Source organism: Pan paniscus, chromosome 16 (assembly GCF_029289425.2).
Source record: "Pan paniscus chromosome 16, NHGRI_mPanPan1-v2.0_pri, whole genome shotgun sequence".
Taxonomy (NCBI): Eukaryota; Metazoa; Chordata; class Mammalia; order Primates; family Hominidae; genus Pan; species Pan paniscus.
Window position 1 is genome coordinate 43,274,196 of NC_073265.2, and position 20,624 is coordinate 43,294,819.

A 20,624-nucleotide genomic window follows, 5' to 3' on the forward strand; every position below is an offset into this window, starting at 1 on the left:
AATACATAGGGATTTATCACTGATGAATTTTGAGCTTATCATTGAAAATGTGAATCTGTAGGGATAACTTCAATAGTGACTTTTCAACCCGAACACACCTGCAGGTTTAGGCAAATGGGTAAATATACTGATACTGCTAAGAACAAAAGTTATCCCTATGAAAGAGGAAAGATACAAATACAAAATAGGGGAAGTGAAGAATCTTATATTCCAGTGGATGACAACTGATAGATGGTAACCACATGTCACCTGGTTATTTGTCATTCATTAACTTAGTGGCTTAGAAACCACTTACTGAGTCCGAGTGTGGTGGGTCACGCCTGTAATCCCAGCACTTTGGGAGGCTGAGGCGGGTGGATCACAAGGTCAGGAGATCGAGACCATACTGGCTAACAGGGTGAAACCCTGTCTCTACTAAAAATGCAAGAAATTAGCCGGGCATGGTGGTGGGTGCCTGTGGTACCAGCTACTCGGGAGGCTGAAGTAGGAGAATGGCGTGAACCCGGGAGGTGGAATTTGCAGTGAGCCGAGATCGTGCCACTGCACTCCAGCCTGGGTGAGTGCACTCCACTGCACTCCAGACTCTGTCTCAAAAAAAAAAAAAAAAAAAAAAAGAAAGAAAGAAAGAAAAAGAAACCACTTACTGAGAATCTACTGTGCATAACATTGAGCATCAATGTTACGAAAGTACGACAAAATGAGTCTATCACACTCCTTGTCCTTAAGAAGCCCACTAGATGCTCCCTATTCAGCCTGGAAACATGACTGCTGCTCTATAAGGAAAGGCTTATAGCATGTTCTTGCCTCAGAACAATAATGGCTTCATCCCAGGACTCTACTAAAATAAGCTTATGGTAAATTTACCTTATATGTGGATGGGTTTTGAAATCATACATTTTTAAAACCATATTTTTTTTTCACAAAGTGGCTAAAATAATTCTGGACATGGAAATTTATTTTAATGCATTTATGCAATAAAGGAGGCAGCCTTGAGCAACATGTCAATTTCATCAGGAGATCACTATGCAACAGACAGAGAATTTGGGCAACATTTACACTGCAATTTCTGGAGATATTAAGCCAGCAGATACAGGAACATGTGTCACTTCATGTATGCCTTGCTAATTAAATGTACATGGACTTTGAATTTTGAAGCCCAGTCAAAGTTTCCCAGTTCTCTTTTAGCAGCAGTTTATTTTTACTCTGGATCTGGTCAGATGTAGAAACCACAGAAATGGAGGCTGTAGGATTCTGTCTTCTCTAAGCAAGTTTGTGCTTTTTTCCTCTGGCTTCCCTCTTAGGTAGGAGCAAAGATGTATGGCAGAGGAGTTTGTAAACATCCAGCCATTTGGGGTGATTCATTTGGTTCTTGTCAAGGGAAGCAGGTTTCTACTCTTGCCACAATTTCTATGCAATCTTGTATTAGTTAATGTGTAGACATCCAGAACTTGGGATACCCTATTTTGGGATGATGTTTTGTCCCTCAGTGGGGTGTCCTGCTCTTTTCATCTATTCTGTGCGATCATACGGCTTCATTTACATACTCTTGGGTCCTGGTTTGATAGATGGCTCTATTGACAGGTGGCATTATTAAAGACCATTTCCCTTTGGGCCTTGTATCACTCACAGCTTAGGCTTTAATTTCAGAATAAGTTTTTCTTATTACAACTTTATCAAAATAAATTTACGTAATATAAAATCCACCCTTTTAAAGTGTAAATAAAATTTAATAATTTTTAGCATATTTAGAGATGTACAACCATCACCATAATCTAATTTTGGAACTTTTGTCACCCCAAAAAGAAACCCCATGTTTATTGTCGTCACTCTCTTTTCCCCCTGCCCCCAGCCTCTGGCAACCACTAATCTATCTTCTGTCCCTGTGGAGTTGCCTATTCTGAACCTTTCATATAAATGGAATAATATAAGATGTAGCCTTTTGCATCTGATTTCTTTTACATATTATAATGTTTTCAAGGTTTCTCTATGTTGTAGCACATAACAGTAACTTCATTCCTTTTTGTGCCTGAGCAGTATTTCATATTATGGATATACCACACTTGTCTATCCATTCATCCCTCTATATGCTGATTGGAAAAAGCTATTTCCACTTTTTGGCTATTATGAATGCGGCTATGAATATTTGTGTACAGGTTTTTATGATAACATATATTTAAAGTTTCCTTGGATGTAGATCTAGAGGTAGGGTTACTTGGTTCAGTGGAACTCTTTGTTTAACTTTTTGAAGAATTTCCCAACTGTTTTCCAAAGTGGCTGCACAACCTGACAATCCCATCAGCAATGTGGCAGGTGGGGTGGGGGGTGTGGGGGAGTTCCACTTTCTCCACATTCTCACCAACACTTGTTATTACCTGACTTTTTTGTTATACTCATCCTGTTCGTGGTGAGGTGGTATCTCATTGTGATATTTTTAAAAATAAATTTTATTGTGTATATTTGAGGTTTACAACATGATGTTATCAGATACATATACATAGTAAAATTGTTATTATGCAGATTAACATATCCATCATCTCATGTAGCTGCTAGTTTAAATTTGCCTTTCTCTAATTACTAAGGGTGTTTTTCCGTGTGCTTATTGGCCATTTGTATATCTTCTCTGGAGCAAAATATATATTCGAATTCTTTGCCCAGTTTTTAGTTTGGTTATTTTTTCTTTTTATTCTTGAATTGTATGATATTTTTATATATTCTAGTTACAAGTCCCTTATGACATATGTGATTTAAAATATTTTCTCTCAATCTGTGAGTTATCTTTTCATTTTCTTGATGGTGTCCTTTGAAACACAAAAATTTTAAATTTTGATGGAGTGTAAATTATCAATTTTTTCTTTTTTTGCTTGTGTTTTTGGTATCATATCTAACCATCGCCAAATCCAAAGTCATGAAGAGCTATTTATATGTTTTCTTCTAAGAGTTTTATTTAGTTTTCAGATTTGTTTTGAGTTAATTTTTGCATATGGTATAAAACAGGGGTTTAGTTTCATTCTTTTTTATGTGGATATCTAGTTGTCTAGCAACATTTGTTGAAAAGATTTTTCTGTTCCCCATTGAATTTGTTTAACAACCCTGTTAAAAATTCAGAATACTTTTAACCTACACATTTTTCTTAAAAGACATTTATTGGTGAATTTCCATCTTTTTTTTCCCCTGAATAATACAATTGCTCTCTTCAGTATAAATTTTATATATAAGCATTGATGCCCATAAATTTTTCAGAACACCTGTTCTTAACTGGAGGTGGAATTATTACCATGTGTGGTGGAGCCTCTGACCAGCGGGAGGTCGCAGTATTTTTCCTACCACTCTAGATGAACTGATTCTGTGGTGAGTCATACTAATGGGGAGAGTAGGAGTAGCTAATACAACCTGACTGCCTGGCTGTAATCTGTCTTTCTTAACCATACACCTGAGGTGTTTACTGAACAAAGAGTAAGTTATTTTAGTAAATAAATAATCTCTGGGGAAATACTTGGAGATTCTGAGAATATCCTATTTTTCATCAGTCTTCTACAAACTAGCTTTAGCATCCATTGATAATTCTTGCTTGAATTGATAATTACCATCAAGTTTGCAAAATGATGGTTTTTCTAATTCTATCAGTCTTTTTACATGTATTAATTGGCATTCTTCTATAAAGAAGATTTATCATCTCCTTTAATTCTCTTTTTAAAATTTATTGTAGTATCAGTACAGATTCCAGATTCATTCGGTATTCAATATTCTCATCCATTTCCATCATTTCTCACTTTGATATTCAGTTGTCTCAAGTTTGCTGTTTTTTTACCCAACAATCTATCTTAGAGATTACTTCAGTACTTTATGGAGATCTTTGTCATTGTCTTTATTGCTACATAATACCCCTTTCTGTGGATGTAACAAAGTTTAATCCTGCCAATATCTTGTGAATTGGTGTCTAATAACTTACTACAACAATGAATAGCACTGTAGATGTATTTTTCTATGAGGCGTGTCATCAGAGTAAATACCTAGGGATTTCTGGGTCAGTGTATGAATAGGCTTGTTAGGTTTAGCAATTATTCTCCATAGGGATTACGTCATTCTGGATTGCCGTTAGTAATATATGAGTATGCTTGTTTTTCCAGAGTCTCATCAACAGTGTATATTGTCAAACTTCTATATTTTGCCACTCAATTGACATATTTCAACATAATTTTAATTTGCATTTATTTTATTGTGAATGAAATCAATAATCTTTTCATATGTATAAAGATTATTTTTATATTTGTCTTATTCCAAACCACCAGTGTATATAGTTTTGTTCATTTTTCTAGTGGGTTTTTTCCTTCAAACTTTAAAAATATTTTTATATTGGCTATTAGCCTTTTTTGTTGTTGTTCTAGAACATAGACACTTTATTTTTTACTTTTTTATTGTGGTAAAATATATATAACAAAACTCTTCTAACCATTTTTAAATTTTTAAGCTTTTCATTGAAATATAACAATATAGAAAATATATAAACAGTACAACTTAGAAGTACACTGCTCAATCAGATTTCATAAACTGAGTACACTCTTGTACCCAGTATCTGGGTCAAGGGCAGAATATTCCAACATTCCAGAAAAGAAAAGAAACATGTTAAAAAGAAAAGATTACTATTAAAAAAAATAGACATAGTAATTCAGATAGGGGTAAGAGACACAATCCCTTTATCCCTTTATACACATGTAACATATTTATATGTAATTCCATATATACACATAAACACACTCTATAATGTACAATTTCCAAAAATGGGTTCACATAAGATTTTCTAAGCGGTATTTATTTTTTAAAAAGTTATGTGGTAATAATTTGGAGACAGATGATTAAGACTAGTCAAAAAGGTTTATCATTTAAGAAGATTTTCACAAATTCAGACTTCAGGGCCTATTGCCTGACCATCTCAAGTCAGGAAAGGAATGAGGAGAAGCCTTCTTACCCATTTTAGATATATTTTTTAAATTATGATAAAATATGCATAACAAAATTTACCATTTTAACCATGTTTATGGGTACAATTCAGTGGCATTAACATTCAGAATGTTGAGCAACCATCATTACCATTCATTTTCAGAATTTGTTCATCCCGAGCAGAAGCTATGTACCCGTTAATCAATAGCCAACCCCTACCCTTCCTTCTCCCCACCCGTCTCTGGTAAACACTGTTCTCCTTTCTATATGATCTTGTCTATGCTAGTACCTCATATAAGTGGTATCATAATTGATCTTTTGTGTCTGGCTTATGTCACTAAGCATAGGTTTTCAAGGTTTATCCTGTTGTAGCATTTATCAGAATTTCATTCATTTTTAAGGCTAAATAATATTCCATTGTATGTACTGTACCACATTTGTTTATCCATTCACGATAGATATTTGAGTTGTTTCCGCCTTTTGCTATTCAAGTAATGCTGCTATGAACTTTGGCGTATAAGTATCTGCTTTTTACACATTTGTGCAAATCCATCCTCAAGTATTTTTGTTCTATAAATAAACTTTTCGAGGCATTTCACAATTTAGAGGTCAAATAGAAATTAATAATAACATACATTTTTAAATAGTTCAATGTTTTATAATCAACATTCATATTTGTTCAGGCTGAAGATTCAGGGATGAAATAATGGGCAAAAAACTGAAATATAATTAACACTACACAGGCATATCATAAGTATACCATAATATTTTGCTACTTATTAGTTTAGAAAAATATAAAACCAAGAAGTACATAAATTACTTTGTGTTTCGTCTTTCTGAATGTACTTTTACATTAAATACACAGCAAGTACTTATACTTATTTAAAGATTATCCTTTTTTTATCAGCCAAAACATGCTTATCCTTAATTAATCAGAATTCCTTTCAAAATACAAAACTTCTTAAATATAAGCATGGCATGTAGGGCTTTAGACTCATACTCTTACTGGATTGGCTGCTTGATGATTGTTCTCCTTCTTTTGTAATTTCAATCCCAATTTTGGCTTTGATTTTTCTCTCAATCTATTTGGAGACCTTCTGCATGCTGCAAGTATTGTTTATGTTTCCTCTTTACCAAATGTCTCCAAAAACTTTTCTTTTGACACTAAGCAACAACCGTATCAACATGTGTTTTGTATTTTGCAGCCAATTCCAGTGCCCTTTTCAGTTGTAGAGATTAATATTGATCTGGATTGCTTGACAATGAGGCCAGCCTGAAGAAGTGCTATTTCAGCCTCCTGTATGTTTCCACTAAACTTTAGTATGTGGACCATTTTTTGACTCTTTAAATGAAAGACTTTTTATAGAATTGATGTACTGAAACTTATCAATTTCACCAATTGCTGCATAGCCTATTTCTGTAATAGTAATATTTTGATTAGCAACTGCCGTAGCTGGTAGACAAGCTCACATGGTTTGCTCCTTAACAAAGCAGCAAAGTCTTACATCATCTTCCCATTTTGAACTGCCTACATATTCAGGGAGAATAACAGGATATGGTGATACACTGATGTGAACCAGAGGGCCGTTAACTCTTGTTATAGTTACCTGATTTCCAAGAAAACTCACAATTTGGGAATTTTTACTGAATTTATTTGTATCCCTTTCATGTAATGTTTTAGGCAAAGTGTCACTGTCCACATAAACCATATTGGAATAATACCACACTGTAAATTGAGTATCCTGAAGCCTGCAAAGGACATTGCATGTATCACTCCATGCCAAAGTATGCACCATTGTTCCAAGTCTGAGAATTTTTTCTTCCTTCCCAAATTGTTTCACAGAAGTGATATAGATATCTCTATTTTTATCAATGAAAGTGACTTTTCTGTCATTGGTAAGTCCTTTTTGATCCAGAGCAATTTTCAAGATTGCATCCTTACGAGGAAGAAGCTTTCCATCATCTAATAGTTTTCCAGTTGATACCTTGAAGAAAAAGATTATTTTTTCATCAGCTTTGTCTCATTGCTATGGTATCATTACTCAGAGACACAGTCTGTGCATTCAGAATATCTGTTCTCACTGCAGGAAATTTTGGAGATGAAATAAAGGGCCCTTCATATGAATATAAATCGATACTACTAACATCTACAAGAAGAAAATGTCTTTCTGCCTGCAGGATAAAACTAACCGTTCCTTCTTTGAGATCAAATATAATTGGTGTATTCCAGTTCTTTGTGGAGACCACATAACATTGAAGAGACATTGAAACAACTAAGTGTGCAGAGTTCAAAGATACTTTAGTGGCCATGATGGAATTCCAATAAGTTCACTGCATCATTAAGAATGTTACGAACCTGTATGGTCCTTCTTTTAGTTAATATTACTTGAAAGTTTTTCCACTCCCAGTGTTTTTCCACCACAGGTGCAAAAACAATATGCCCAATTCCACACACTCCAGCAGTCTGAGTGCCATCAGTTGACCACGCAATATTAAATATGCTACCAGTGTTTTTCTAAAGCATGTGATCACCCAGTTTTATTACATAAGTGTAAAGTATGAAATGATCCAATAGCAAACAATTCTCCATCTGGAGCCCAGGCAACTAAAGTAATAGGATGCTCATGAGGTTGTGAATTGTACAGTGGGTGGCTGTAACTATCCCATACCTTATATTTACAGTCTTCACCAGCAGATAAGATTATTGACTGAGTTCCAATCTATTTTTAAAATGATGCCATCATAAGCCTTCTGTAAAACTTTAGCATTTGATCGAAGAGGTTTCTTTTTGTGAGACAGAGTCTTACTCTGTCTCCCAGGCAAGGGTGCAGTGGCATGATCTCGGCTCACTGCAACCTCCGCCTCCCAGGTTCAAGCAATTCTCCTGCCTCAGCCTCCCAAGTAGCTGGGATTATGGGCGCCCACCACCACGCCCGGCTATTTTTTTTTTGTATTTTTAGTAGAGATGGGTTTCACCATGTTGGCCAGGCTAGTTTTGAACTCCTGACCTCAGGTGATCCACCCACCTCAGCCTCCCAAAGTTCTGGTATTACAGGCGTGAGCCACTGTGTCGGCCACTGAAGAGGTTTAATGATTAGCTGCTTGCCTGCTGTATAAAGAACCTTTTCTGAATCAGGACCCCACACTACTGAATACCATTCCTCAGAAGGCACTCCTCCTTTTCCTGTACTTGATAAGTATATTTTCTGGGAATATTCTCTGGGAGTAGTCAGGAGCTGACCTGGGCTTGCTAAGCTAAAGTTGATCTAAGCATCCAAGTCTTCGACCAAATTTTTATTTGTCCACCTTCTCCAATTGTAACTAATGCTGTTGCTTCATCATTCTGTCTTCCTGCAAGTATTCTCCAGAGTGAGCTGCTACACTTTTTTCCACTCTTTCTAACTTGGAAATCAAATTAAATTTATCATCAGAACTTATGAGGACAAAGCTTTCTGCTTGAGTTTGTCTCATATACTCAAACTCTTTGGAAACCAGTGAAGATCTATAGGGTAAATATCATCAGGAAGCATTACTATTTGAGTTGTTCCACTAGTGAACAAGTTCCTCTTCACTATCTGGTGATCATCACTATATGAATACAGGCCTTCAGCAGTAGTCCAGGCTACACAGCTTACTAATTCTTGATGCTTTGGTTCTCTTAAAAGAGATATCTTCAGTCTCATGACTCCACTTCCAGCAAAAATTTAAAATGCCACTTGATTGTATTTACTCAAGTTCCAGGAAAGCAGTGGCAATTGCTTTCATATAGCTGGTACCAGTTGCCAAGAAGCCTCTCGACCTCCTGGTCACCATAGTGACTTCTTGACTATTAGTCTTTTAACTATGATGTATGTTGCAAACATTTTCTCCCAGATTTTTATACTCTTTTATTGTGATTTTCTTTTTTGCCTTATAAAAAATTCATTTTTATAGAGCCACATTTATCAATCTTTTATTGCATCTGTATTTTAGACATAGAAAGGTTTTCCCCACACTCAGGTTATAAAGGAATGGCTCCATCTTTTTTTCTAATATTTTTATAACTTCATGTATTTCATTTGTATTCTTGATGCATTTGGAGTTTATTCTGACATATGGTATAAGGAATGGATGCAATTTAATCATTTTCCAAATGATTATAGAGTGTCTTGACACTCATTATTTAAAAAGTGTATTTTTTTATCTGGTGGATTGAGTTGACATTTATATAATATACAAACTTCTATTTGTATTTGGGTTTTTTTTCCTGGACTTCCTAATTTTTTCCCCACTGCTTAGTCTCTCTATTCAATGTACTATATCACAGTCTTTCAAATATAGAGACTTTAGTACATATTTCAGTATCTGGTAACACTAGCTGCTGATCAGATAGCTGTGGTTCTATGATGGATGTGATTTTTCATTTTCTAACTTCATTCCGTATGTTTCTGTTATACAGACTTTAAATCTCACTTGCTGACTTTGAAAATTTTTGTTGGTATTTTACAGAGGTTATAATAAACACATGGATTGAATGATAAATGACATGTTTATGGTGTTGAAGTGTTTTATCCAAGAAGAAAGGATGGCGTTCCAGTTGTTAAAACCTATCTTAAGTTTTTAATATTTAACTCTTTATGTGCTTAAATTTGTTTTACAAGTTGTTTCCTTCCTGGGTTGTAAAGGTTGTGCTTTAATCATTTATGTATTTATTTAGTTAGTTAGTTTGCTTTCACTTGTCACCTAGAACAATGTCTTCAATATAGTTGTTAATTTGATTTTATAAGTATCCAGTGACAGAAATAGTACTCAGTGATGTGGTTACTATCCAGCTAAAAGGATATAGAAAAATATTAGGTTGGTTGTAATGGCAAAAATCCACAATTACTTTGCACCAACTTAATAAATTTAGAAATCCAGTTGACTCTTAAATTTTCTTATTATTGTTATTATCTTTTAAGATGGAGTCTGACTCTGTTGGCCAGGCTGGAGTACAGTGGCAGTGGTGTGATCTCGACCCACTGCAACTTCTGCCATCCATGTTCAAATAATTCTCCTGGCTCAGCTTCCTGATAGAAGGGACTACAGGTGTGCACCACTACAGGTGTGCGCCACCACACCTGGCCAATTTATTTTTTATTTTTTATTTTTTATTTTTAGTAGAGATCTGGTTTCACCATGTTGTTCAGGCTGGTCTCGAACTCCTGACCTCAAGTGATACACCCACCTCAGCCTCCGAAAGTGTTGGGATTACAGGCGTAAGCCACCATGCGCAGCCTAAATTTTCTTATTCTTAACTCAGAATGTGTTCTAGAACTTTGAAACTGATTTTGCAAAAATACGAATGTAAATTCCACAGTTAACAAATAACCTGAGTGTCGCATTATTTATAAAGCTTTCTGTGACATGCTTCCCTGCCTACCTATATATTTTTTAATTTATGGTTTTTATTGGCTGTATATTAGATGCATATATTTATGGGGTACACAACATATTTTGATACAGACATACGATGTGTAATAATTGCATCAGGGTGAATGGGGTGTCCATCACCTCAATAATTTATCCTTTCTTTGTGTTACAAACAATGCAATTATACTCTTTTACTTATTTTTAAATGTACAATAAGTTAGTGTTGACTGTAGTCCCTTTGTTGTGCTATCAAATACTATATCTTATTTATTCTAAGTTTATTTCTGGACCCATTAACCATCCCCACATCCCCTTTCCTACCCCCAACTACCCTTCCTAGCTTCTGGTAACCACCGTCTACTCTCTATCTCCATGAGTTCAATTGTTTGAATTTTTAGCTCCCACAAATAAGTGAGAATATGTGAAGTTTGTTATTCTGTGCCTGGCTTATTTCACTTAACATAGTGGCTTTCAGTTCTATTCATGTTGTTGCAAATGACAGGATCTCATTCTTTTTTATGGCTGAATAGGGCTCCCACTTTTCTTCATCCATTCGTCTGATGATAGACACTTAGGTTGCTTCCAAATCTTGGCTATTGTGAATAGTGCTGCAATAAACATGGGAGTGCAGATATCTCTTAAGTATACTGGTTTCCTTTCTTTGGGCATATACCTAGCAGTGGGATTGCTGGAGTATATCATAGCTCTATTTTTAGCTTTGAGGAACTTCCAAACTGTTCTCCATAATTTATGCCTACCTATCATTTGACTGTTCTTTCTCTGCATCTCCATGTACCACATAGATGATTCTGTATTAGTATCCATCCCACTCTAGTGCTCTTGTCAATCTCTCCCTCTTAGACTGTAAGCTCATTGGAGGTATTGACTGTGACTGATTTGTCTATGCATCCTGCTATCATAATACCTATCTTAAGGCTGCCCTCTGTTAAATTGTCACAGGATGATTTCCTGCTAACAGAATTTTGTGAATAGAATTAAATGTTATGAATCTAGAATTTTATACTGTAAGAACACGCTGATATACCATTGCAGAATCAAGAAGATAGGATCATTAAGCTGGATGTTCAGCATCTACTTGCTGTTTATAATTTAAATATGGGAATGTGACCCAGATTTGAAAGATTTTCTTCACTCCTTAAGAACTTCCCACTTTCTCTACTGGTTTTATAATGTACCATGATGACTATTTTCAACTATAAAGGCATATCACAGTATCAATTATTTACATTAAACCTGTATTTTCTGTCTATACCCTGCCAGGTAAATGAGAGCCCAAATGACATTTTCACCAACACATTTATTTTTTGTTTTTATTTTTTTCATTTGTTTTCTCTTGCTGACCCTTAATGAAGGCTAGGCAAAAATGGAGTCGACTTTGATGCAGTCAATTTTAATTTTTGCTTAGTGCTCATGAAGTCTGCTGCCCAGTGAGTTTTATCATCTGCATTGTTGTAACATCTGAATCAACTGTGGCCTACACTGTTTGATCAGGATGACAAAATTGCCTTATTTATTCTTCTTTTACAATTATAGCCTGCAGATAAATAGGCATTATTATAGGGGTCAAGCTTGATCATGCTGCTTGTTACATTACAAGATTTTCTCTGTGACTACAATGGCAAATTGATTAGATAAGACTTATTAACATGCAATGCCAAATAATTGATTTATTATACTAAAATACCTCTCATGCCTAAATCAGTTACAATAACTCATTTTTAGTATGGAAAAATCATGCTTATGCATTTTGGGGTTTCCCTGAACACTAAATTAGCTACTTAGGAATTTGTCCTTGCCAACTCAATTATCATATCATATCATTAGTCTCGTCTTCTTTTCTGTCATTTCTCTAGTAAAGTTATATCAGACTAATAATTCAAGTATACTATGGTGAGTGCTTACCTTGAAAAAATATATTTCTTGAGATTCTATTTTTTAATTTAAATATTCTTTTTATATGCGCTGCTACAAAACAAGCAAGTGCTATTGTTGTACTGATAACAGAGATTTATTTGGCTCCTCCAGCTGATCAACTGAGGGATTTTAGTTTGTAGCCATGTCTAGACAAAATGCAAATGTGAGTATTTGATGCTTTTTCTTACCATCAGTATGCATTTGGAAAGTGTTAAGCATTACTTCTCTGAGTTGTTTCATAGAATTAATTATCAAGATTTCAAAGACATCTTTGCATAGATGGTGTTTTATTTTTTTGGAATAAATTTATCCCTACATTTGTTTTCTAGAAAGACACTGATAGAGTCATTCTCATAACAGGATGGGATGGAATTAAGGTAACACTAATAGTTTGGGCATATACCTAGCAGTGGGATTGCTGGAGTATATCATAGCTCTATTTTTAGCTTTGAGGAACCTCCAAACTGTTCTCCATAATGGTTGCACTAATTTATGCCTACCTATCATTTGACTGTTCTTTCTCTGCATCTCCATGTACCACATAGATGATTCTGTATCAGTATCCATCCCACTCTAGTGCTCTTGTCAATCTCTGCCTCTTAGACTGTAAGCTCATTGGAGCTTAGTTTCATGAAAGGTCATGAAACTAAAATATATGTTTTGCTTCCAATGGGTACATTTATTATTGACAGCTGGAAATTTCAGGACACCTGATGATGAAAGAAGAAAAATACTCAAAATGACTGCAAGAGAGTTGTGGGTACTCTCTTCACATCTACTGGATAACTTCCATTAGCTTCTGTGCTTCTCTGTATGATTTCTCTGATTACAAGAGCATGTAAGTCCCAATTGAGTACAAGTAAAAAAATGTCAAGAAATTAACATCCAGCTGAGGAATGCAGCTCCTCACCAGCAACGGAACAAAGCTGGACGGAGAATGACTTTGACTAGTTGAGAGAGGAAGGCTTCAGAAGCTCAAACTACTCCGAGCTAAAGGAGGAAGTTTGAACCAATGGCAAAGAAGTTAAAAACTTTGAAAAAAATTAGACGAATGGATAACTAGAATAACCAATGCAGAGAAGTCCTTAAAGGACCTGATGGAGCAGAAAACCACGGCACAAGAACTATGTGACGAATGCACAAGCCTCAGTAACCGATGCGATCAACTGGAAGAAAGGGTATCAGCGATGGAAGACGAAATGAATGAAATGAAGCAAGAAGAGAAGTTTAGAGAAAAAAGAATAAAAAGAAATGCACAAAACCTCTAAGAAATATGGGACTATGTGAAAAGACCAAATCTACATCTAATTGGTGTACCTGAAAGTGACGGGGAGAATGGAACCAAGTTGGAAAACACTCTGCAGGATATTATCCAGGAGAACTTCCCCAATCTAGCAAGGCAGGCCAACATTCAAATTCAGGAAATAAAGAGAACACCACAAAGATACTCCTTGACAAGAGCAACTCCAAGACACATAATTGTCAGATTCACCAAAGTTGAAATGAAGGAAAAAATGTGAAGGGCAGCCAGAGAGAAAGGTCGGGTTACCCGTAAAGGGAAGCCCATCAGACTAACAGCTGATCTCTCGGCAGAAACTCTACAAGCCAGAAGAGAGTGGGGGCCAATATTAAACATGCTTAAAGAAAAGAATTTTCAACCCAGAATTTCATATCCAGCCAAACTAAGCTTCATAAGTGAAGGAGAAATAAAATACTTTACAGACAAGCAAATGCTGAGAGATTTTGTCACCACCAGGCCTGCCCTAAAAGAGCTCCTGAAGGAAGCACTAAATATGGAAAGGAACAACCAGTACCAGCCACTGCAAAAACATGCCAAATTGTAAAGACCGTCAAGGCTAGGAAGAAACTGCATCAACTAATGAGCAAAATCACCAGCTAACATCATAATGACAGGATCAAATTCACACATAACAAAACTAATCTTAAATGTAAATGGGCTAAATGCTCCAATTAAAAGGCACAGACTGGCAAATTGATTAAAGAGTCAAGACCCATCAATGTGCTGTATTCAGGAAACCCATCTCACGTGCAGAGACACACATAGGCTCAAAATCAAGGGCTGGAGGAAGATCTACCAGGCAAATGGAAAACAAACAAAGGCAGGGATTGCAATCCTAGTCTCTGATAAAACAGACTTTAAACCAACAAAGATCAAAAGAGACAAAGAAGGCCATTACATAATGGTAAAGGGATCAATTCAACAAGAAGAGCTAACTATCCTAAATATATATGCACCCAATACAGGAGCACCCAGATTCATAAAGCAAGTCCTTAGTGACCTACAAAGAGACTTAGACTCCCACACAACAATAATGGGAGACTTTAACACCCCACTGTCAACATTAGACAGATCAACAAGACAGAAAGTTAACAAGGATATCCAGGAATTGAACTCAGCTCTGCACCAAGTGAACCTAATAGACATCTACAGAGCTCTCCACCCCAAATCAACAGAATATATATTCTTTTCAGTACCACACCACACCTATTCCAAAATTGACCACATAGTTGGAAGTAAAGCACTCCTCAGCAAATGTAAAAGAATAGAAATTATAACAAACTGTCTCTCAGACCACAGTGCAATCAAACTAGAGCTCAGGATTAAGAAACTCACTGAAAACCGCTCAACTACATGGAAACTGAACAACCTGCTCCTGAATGGTACATAATGAAATGAAGGCAGAAATAAAGATGTTCTTTGAAACCAACAAGAACAAAGACACAACATACCAGAATCTCTGGGACACATTCAGAGCAGTGTGTAGAGGGAAATTTATAGCATTAAATGCCCACAAGAGAAAGCAGGAAAGATCTAAAATTGATACCCTAATATCACAATTAAAAGAACTAGAGAACCAAGAGCAAACACATTCAAAAGCTACCAGAAGGCAAGAAATAACTAAGATCAGAGCAGAACTGAAGGAAATAGAGACACAAAAAACCCTTCAAAAAATCAATGAATCCAGGAGCTGGTTTTTTGAAAAGATCAACAAAATTGATAGACCGCTAGCAAGACTAATAAAGAAGAAAAGAGAGAAGAATCAAAGAGACACAATAAAAAATGACAAAAGGGATATCACCACAGATACCACAGAAATACAAACTACCATCAGAGAATACTATAAACACCTCTATGCAAATAAACTAGAAAAGCTAGAAGAAATGGATAAATTCCTCAACACATACACCCTCCCAAGACTAAACCAGGAAGAAGTTGAATTTCTGAATAGACCAATAAGAGGCTCTGAAATTGAGGCAATAATTAATAGCTTACCAACCAAAAAAAGTCCAGGACCAGATGGATTCACAGCCGAATTCTACCAGAGGTACAAGGAGGAGCTGGTACCATTCCTTCTGAAACTATTCCAATCAATAGAAAAAGAGGGAATCCTCCCTAACTCATTTTATGAGGCCAGCATCATCCTGATACCAAAGCCGGGCAGAGACACAACAAAAAAAGAGAATTTTAGACAAATATCCTTGACGAACTTTGATGCAAAAATCCTCAATAAAATACTGGCAAACAGAATCCAGCAGCACATCAAAAAGCTTATCTACCATGATCATGTGGGCTTCATCCCTGGGATGCAAGGCTGGTTCAACATATGCAAATCAATAAATGTAATCCAGCATATAAACAGAGCCAAAGACAAAAACCACATGATTATCTCGATAGATGCAGAAAAGGCCTTTGACAAAATTCAACAACGCTTCATGCTAAAAACTCTCAATAAATTAGGTATTGATGGGACGTCTCTCAAAATAATAAGAGCTATCTATGACAAACCCACAGCCAATATCATACTGAATGGGCAAAAACTGGAAGCATTCCCTTTGAAAACTGGCACAAGACAGTTTTCTCTCACCCCTCCTATTCAACATAGTGTTGGAAGTTCTGGCCAGGGCAATCAGGCAGGAGAAAGAAATAAAGGGTGTTCAATTGGGAAAAGAAGAAGTCAAATTGTCCCTGTTTGCAGATGACATGATTGTATATCTAGAAAACCCCATTGTCTCAGCCCAAAATCCCCTTAAGCTGATAAGCAACTTCAGCAAAGTCTCAGGATACAAAATCAATGTGCAAAAATCACAACCATTCTTATACACCAATAACAGACAAACAGAGAGCCAAATCATGAGTGAACTCCCATTCACAATTGCTTCAAAGAGAATAAAATACCTAGGAATCCAACTTGCAAGAGATGAGAAGGACCACTTCAAGGAGAACTACAAACCACTGCTCAATGAAATAAAAGAGGATACAAACAAATGGAAGAACGTTCCATGCTCATGGGTAGGAAGAATCAATATCGGGAAAATGGCCATACTGTCCAAGGTAATTTACAGATTCAATGCCATCCCCATAAAGCTACCAATGACTTTCTTCACAGAATTGGAAAAAAGTACTTTAAAGTTCATATGGAACCAAAAAAGAGCCCACATTGCCAAGTCAATCCTAAGCCAAAAGAACAAAGCTGGAGGCATCACGCTACCTGACTTCAAACTATACTGCAAGGCTACAGTAATCAAAACAGCATGGTACTGGTACCAAAATAGAGATATAGACCAATGGAACAGAACAGAGCCCTCAGAAATAATGCCTCATATCTAAAACTATCTGATCTTTGACAAACCTGACAAAAACAAGCAACGGGGAAAGGATTCCCTATTTAATAAATGGTGCTGGGAAAACTGGCTAGCCATACGTAGAAAGCTGAAACTGGATCCCTTCCTTACACCTTATACAAAAATTAATTCGAGATGGATTAAAGACTTACATGTTAGACCTAAAGCCATATAAACCCTAGAAGAAAACCTAGGCATTACCATTCAGGACATAGGCATGGGCAAGGACTTCATGTCTAAAACACCAAAAGTGATGGCAACAAAAGCCAAAATTGAGAAATGGGATCTAATTAAACTAAAGAGCTTCTGCACAGCAAAAGAAACTACCATCAGAGTGAACAGGCAACCTACAACATGGGAGAAAATTTTTGCAACCTACTCATCTGACAAAGGGCTAATATCCAGAATCTACAATGAACTCAAACAAATTTACAAGAAAAAAGCAAACAACCCCATGAAAAAGTGGGCAAAGGATATGAACAGACACTTCTCAAAAGAAGATATTTATGCAGCCAAAAACACATGAAAAAATGCTCATCATCACTGGCCATCAGAGAAATGCAAATCAAAACCACAATGAGATACCATCTCACCCCACTTAGAATGGCGATCATTAAAAAGTCAGGAAACAACAGGTGCTGGAGAGGATGTGGAGAAATAGGAACACTTTTGCACTGTTGGTGGGACTGTAAACTAGGTCAACCATTGTGGAAGTCAGTGTGGCGATTCCTCAGGGATCTAGAACTAGAAACACCATTTGACCCAGCCATCCCATTACTGGGTATATACCCAAAGGATTATGAATCATGCTGCTACAAAGACAGATGCACACGTATGTTTATTACGGCACTATTCACAATAGCAAAGAGTTGGAACCAACCCAAATGTCCAACAATGATAGACTGGATTAAGAAAATGTGGCACATATACACCATGGAATACTATGCAGCCATAAAAAATGATGAGTTCACGTCCTTTGTAGGGACATGGATGAAGCTGGAAACCATCATTCTCAGCAAACTATTGCAAGGACAAAAAACCAAACACCACAGTTCTCACTCATAGGTGGGAATTGATCAAAGAGAACACATGGACACAGGAAGGGGAACATCACACACCAGGGACTGTTGTGGGGTGGGGGAAGAGGGGAGGGATAGCATTAGGAGATATACCTAATGCTAAATGACGAGTTAATGGGTGCAGCACATCAACATAGCACATGTATACATATGTAGCAAACCTGCACGTTGTGTACATGTACCCTAAAACTTAAAGTATAATAATAATAATAAAAAAAGAAATCTAAATTTAAAAAATAAAAAAGAAAAGACAAAAAAAGAAATTAACATTTAGGAGCAATCTTTATGTAACAACTAGAAAGGATTGGTACTAGAAAGGACTAGAGTACTAGAAAGGTACTAGAAAGGACTAGAAAGTCTAGTCCAGTGTCTGATTCTTGGTGGACCTCACCTAAGACATTGAATAATGTCTATGCTCCCTCAGAATTTAGGTGACTGGAAGAAAAATGGTACTCTATTTAGTAAATTTTAGTTGTACAAACAAAAGAAACACCTCTTTGCTCTTGGAAGCTTGCCTCCTTTTTTCCCTGGACCAGAGATATTTTTTTGCTAATTGGATCACTCTCTGTTGAAGTTGGGTTGGAGCACAAAGACCAACTTAAAGGCCTCTGAGGAAGTATACAGACCCTATGTCCAAATCCAAACCTTGGAATCTTACCTCCCTTGTCAGCATAATGGTACAGCAAGCCCTTTTAGGCATGCTTAAGTAAGAGAGAGCAAAGGAAACAAGACAGTGGAGAAAAGAGGGTGAGTTTCTCAACATGGTGCAAGAGAAAGTAGAAGGAGGGCTCTCATTCTATAAAACCTTTTCGTAAGCAGTGAGCTTGCTCACTGTATGCAGCCTGATAATGGCTCTAGAATGCCTTGGAGGCAGAAAGAATTAAGGAGAAAAGAAGGAAAAGGGAGAAGATTGAAAACCAGAAAGAGACTTTCTTTCCCCTTCATTCTTAGCATGGGTATGTCAGTTAAATCAGGGTCATGGATGTTTGTAAATTTAAAAAATGCCCCTCAGAATTTGGGCAGCCTGTATCAATCATATACCAAGAACTTAAATTATTCATTCATGCCAAGATGGGGAGTGACTCAAGATGACTTCATATATCTCTGAAGAATCTCCATCCTCAGCTGGGCGTGGTGGCTCACACCTGTAATCCCAGCAGTTTGGGAGGCCTAGGCAGGTGGATCACCTGAGGTCAGGAGTTCGAAACCAGCCTGGCCAGCATGGTGAAACCCCACCTTTACTAAAAATACAAAATTAGCCAGGCGTGGTGGTGGGCACCTGTAATCCCAGCTACTCGGGAGGCTAAGGCAGGAGAATCACTTGAACTTGGGAGGTGGAGGTTGCAGTGAGCCGAGATCGCCCATTGCACTGCACTCCAGCCTGGATAACAAGAGCGAAACTCAGTCTCAAAAAAAAAAAAAAAAAAAAAATCTCCATCCTCTGTGTGATTCTCCTAACATGGCAGAGGTCATAGTTTCCTATAGAGGATGATCCCAGCACCACATTCTAAACTGACATGATTCTTCCATCCTAGCCCTAAACTCTCTCAATTCCATTTTTCTTCTTCTTTTCACAAAACTCAACTTTCCAGGAAGCAAAATGACACTGGTCCTAAACATGTGGTGCTTTTTTACATCATTATGTTGTTGAGTATATAACTTCTACTTCAGGAATGCCTTTTACCGTCCATGTGGAAGTACAGTTTAGTCTAAAGCAGTGGTCCTTAGTGTGTTGTCCTTAGACCAGCAGTATGAGTATCAACAAGGGAGCTTGATAGTCATGCAAAATTTTAACCTCACCCAAGCCTACTGCTGTTAGAAACTCTACTGGTAGAACCCAGGAATCTGGCATTCAATAAGCCCTTCAGGTGATCCTGATCCTCCATAAATTTTGGGACCTACTCATGTAATAATTGACCACTGCAAATACTGGGAACTGAGACATGAAAATCTCACTGTAGCTTGGTGTAAGTCTAGATATCCCAGTTATTCTACCCCATCCCCTTTCATTGAGAGACAAAATTGTAATTAGGAATGCTCATTGGTCTTGATTCAGGAAGTTGGTGAGAGGGGAAAGAAAGGCTCATTAGTTCCCATTAGGGATAGGCCTGGAGAATTGTAGTGAGGATAGATGAAGAGAAAACCTGTGGTATTTGGTTTTTTTCCTTCCAGGAGGAGAGAGGATGCCTTCCTGTTTCAAAATATCTCCTCCACACTGACTGAAATTTCACCAATTAGAGCTAATAAGAAAACATTCCAGAATATGTTAAAGAGTATGTGGGAAGATGATTAGTCATAAACTTAATGTGAATTAGCTTTCATTCTAACCTGGCTGATATGCTTTAAGTAAATGAGAGTTTGATTTTAGGGAAGGGTAATTCCAAAGCAAGACACACACGAAGCTGAGTAAGAGGTGTGTGGTGGGGAAGGGGGCGATAGGCAAGAATTTAGGATGTTAGAGTCCTTGGAGAGCTTGGACAGGGCACCAAGTGGGAGAAGAGAAGTACTGAAGGTATATGCCAAAGCCAATACCAACTGTTTCCTTCATTTCAGATCCCTCCTAGGAGTCATCAGCTCTCGGTAAAGGATAGTGGTTATTTGATTTTTTTTTTTAACATCCTCACTTACTTCTCCCTC

General features: G+C 36.8%; 1 protein-coding gene and 1 pseudogene across 1 annotated transcript in view; one reads left to right on the forward strand and one right to left on the reverse strand.

Annotated features, from left to right (window-relative positions):
- UNC13C (unc-13 homolog C) overlaps nt 1-20,624 on the forward strand; it is a 645,800-nt gene that overhangs the window by 64,486 nt on the left and 560,690 nt on the right. The gene's annotated exons all lie outside the window — the stretch shown is intronic.
- The window catches only part of LOC103783227 (intraflagellar transport protein 80 homolog), a 63,267-nt pseudogene continuing 48,525 nt past the window's right edge, over nt 5,883-20,624 (reverse strand).